Here is a 3,713-nt window from a genome sequence, read left to right on the forward strand (position 1 = left end):
GTCTTCCCTTCCCCTATTGCTCCATCTCCAGCGTTGGTCTGTGCAGAGGTGTTAGCAGCCCTATGATGAAGCATGCTTCAGATTTCTGTGGGTGAGGGCCGTTTTAACACCCCTGTGTGTTTTTTTCACCCCCTAGATCACAGCGATTTCAAGTGCGAAGCCCCCCTTCTACGTGTGTGTGTTTGTGTGTACATGAGTTCGAGTTCTGTACTACAATTAATTTGATACCTTGTGATATTGATATTTAATTTGATACCATGCTTTAGCCAATGGGGCTACTTACTTTTCCCAGCAAAACATTTTAAAAGTGTTTTTTATTAAGAAATGTGAAAAATATAGGTCCTAACAAACTATAGCTCCCTGCCATAGGGCTCCATAGGTCTTCCTTAGGGGCAACTTACATATGCGGTTGAGTGATGGCTTTGTCATTCCTTTTTAAATATCTCAGTCGAACTGGCAGTGCAAACACTGCACTTCCTGTCTGCAGTGCAAGCTGGGAGCCCTTTGGACCTTTGTCACACTGTGCTGCAGCCCTGGGTGGACACTCTGCCCTACATGCTCTGGGTACCGTGTATAGGGACGTATAAGTTAGTCGGCATTTATGAATTGGGTATAGCCAATTTGACATACACTATGTAAGGGTATGAGCACTAGCATTAAGGTCTGGTCAGCTGTACTCCGTGCACTCTGAGTCGAAGAACCAGCAGCATGATGTGGGGATGAGCATTAATGAAGGCATTTCCTTACAAATAGTCATTTAAAGATAGAGGGAGCGCATTGCTTCAGAGATTCCCATCTAAAAGACGATTGGATAATACAGAGATCTCAAGGATGCTGATCTTTCCACTCCCATTCACCCGTCTCATTCTCTGCAATTCGTTTTTCCGGCCGCAAATTTCAATTTCTCTCATTAACCTTTGACCCTTTCTGAGCACCATATTGTTTTTCAAACTGCTGGAACCAGTAATAGCTGTGTTATGGCTTCATGGGGTATGCTTTGTAATCTACTCAGCAGGGCTAATTATAGCAGATACTGTATCCTGATTGGGGGAAGGTACATGAGCTCACTGCGGAGCTAGAAAGCTGACCTTCATATTACTGGTCATATTTTTTCTTCCATGTTTGTTGTCTGTTTTTTTTTTTTTTCTTTTTTTTTTTTTTTTGCTGCTAAATTTTGAACTAAGAAGTCATAATCATCGCCTCTGATTCTTTAATAGAATCCAAACCTAATTTCACATTAGTGGGGGAGAGTTACTGTTAGATTTGGGGGTCTCTGGTTGGCACAGGTGGGCACTTGTGACAAGCAGGGACCCTCTCCTCTAGTCAGGATAAGGGGATCACCCTTTCAAATAACCCCTGCTCACCTGTTAGGTAGTGTGGCGCAAGCAGACAAGGCTAATCTCTGGGCGTCATAGGCTAAGCATTAGTAAGATATATACAGTAACCCAAATGACCCCACCACAAATGGACACCCGGCTGTGCTTTATAACAAAATATGTAACCTTTATATGAAAATATACTTTCTTAGGCAGACTTAGATACAAGACCATAAATAACGTATTTGTCCTTTGTTGCACACTATCTTTTTGATGCGGGGTGTGGCTTCCCTATGCAGGGTCTTTAGTTCGTGGACAGGGTTTTGAGATGCCCCCAAATCGTCCTGCTCGTGACTATGGGTCTCTTCTCCGTTAAGGGGGGGCGAAAGCGGTTCTTCTGCGCTCGTGCGCGTCCTCCTGATGGTGCGGGACGTGACGGGAGTCAATTTCAGCAAGCCCGAAGGCGGGGCTCTGCCACAACCGGACTCTCTGGTCCGGGGTGCACTAGGCAGAGTTCCGGTCTCCCCAGAGGCGGCAAGGTGGCACGGGGCGGCCTGTACTCGACGTACAGTGCGGCTCCCTTCGTGCGGCGTGGCCTCGGAGACAAGGGCTGAGTAGTACGCTTCAGGCGTACGGCACGGACTTGAAGATCATCTGCGAGGTGGTAGGAGACGTCCCTGGGGTGCTGCGTGGCTTTCGGGTAGGTCTCTTCCCCCCCCCCCCCCAGTGGGGATACGGCGGCCAATACGGTGCACCCTTCAACAGGAGGGCGAAGCGGGTGTGGGCAGCCCAGCGACACGGTGTGGACACGGCTCGTTGGCAGAGCGGGTCACACGGTGCGGGCAGACACAGGTCGGCTTCACGGCAGTCCGGTGTTATGGGGAGGCACTTGGGGCGGCTCCAGCAGCAGGGGGAGAGGTCAGCGATGTCTTCGCGGTTTCTGCAGCACGTCCTTGGGGGGGGGGTTCTTCTAAGGTGTTGACGGCGGTTTCTTCGTAATTTCACCAGCAGGATCTGATCTTTAGGAGCAGGGCTCCTGCCTTTATACCCAGTTTCTTTTGTGTTTCCAGGCCAGGGGGCCTGAGCCTGGTTTCACCCAGTTTTTGGAGCACTTTGTTGTGGAGCCTCTGGTGGTTTCTTTGAAGGGGCAGGGCAGGGACACCAGACACTCCGCAGGAGGTGGTGCCAGCATTGAGGTGGCAGAGCACAGCCCTATTCAGAGTCAAGGGGCACTCCTCCCACCTATCCTGGGGGTAATCCCTTTATTCACCACCTGGCAGCCCAGACTGTCCCCTGGAATCCCCCAGCCCTGTCACTCACAGAAACCAGACAGCAGATACACATCCTAGCAGAGGTGGACTGAACAATCAGGCAAGCAAATGCTAACTTTCTAAAAGTAGCATTTGCGAACACAGGATATTAAAATAAACTTTACTAAATGGAGTATTTTATTTTGAGTTCAGGCATACTAAACTTGACTTTCTACCATGTTCCCTGAGCCTGCTGGGATTATAGAGTGTAATAATTCCAGCAGCCCATTCTGGCCTATGAGAACAGGTAGCCTTACAATAGTGAAAAACGAAAATGGCTGTAATTCACTACTAAGACATGCCACACACATCAGGGCATGTCCTACCTTATGCCTACAATGCACCCTGCCCGTGGGCCTACCAGAGGGGTGACTAATATGTAGTTAAGGGAAGGTTTAGGGGCTGGCAAGTGTGTGCACTTGGCCAGTCAGCATGACAGAACCAGACTGCACGCAGGTGCTGCAATGGCAGACCTTAGACATATTTTAAAAGGCTGCTTCTGTGGGTGGCACAACCAGTGCTGCAGACCCACTAGCAGCATTTGTATTTACAAGCCCTGGCACTCCTGGTGCACTATACTAGGGACTGACAGTAAACCAAATAGGCCAATCATGGAAATCAATTATAGGTACACTTTTCATAGGGAGCACTTGCACTGTGGCACTGATTGGCAGTGGCACAGTGCCCTGAGCAGATAACACCAGCAAAAAGTGGAAGGGAGACTCACGCCAAGGTGCCAGGTCTAACAGTTACATTCATGTGTACAGCTAAGACTGTACCGGTCTTTGCGGTGGAGAGGGCCCACCGTACTCTGGGAGCGCGGCCACCGGTGGGGGCTCTTCCACGGCCTATATTGGCGAGAATCTTGAACTATCAGGATCGGGATGTGGTGCTGAGGCAGGCTCGTACGATGGGCACAATCACACACCAGGGCAACCAAGTCGCCTTCCACCCGGACTTCACCCCGGCGGTGCAGGCTGCTAGAGAATTCTTACAGGCAAAGAAGATCCTATTGCAGGCACAGATACAGTACTCTGTGCTCTACCCTGCCAAACTCAGTTTCCTATGACGGCTCGGCTCATTTTTC

The sequence above is a fragment of the Triturus cristatus genome, chromosome 6, assembly GCF_964204655.1.
Source record: "Triturus cristatus chromosome 6, aTriCri1.1, whole genome shotgun sequence".
Lineage (NCBI taxonomy): Eukaryota > Metazoa > Chordata > Amphibia > Caudata > Salamandridae > Triturus > Triturus cristatus.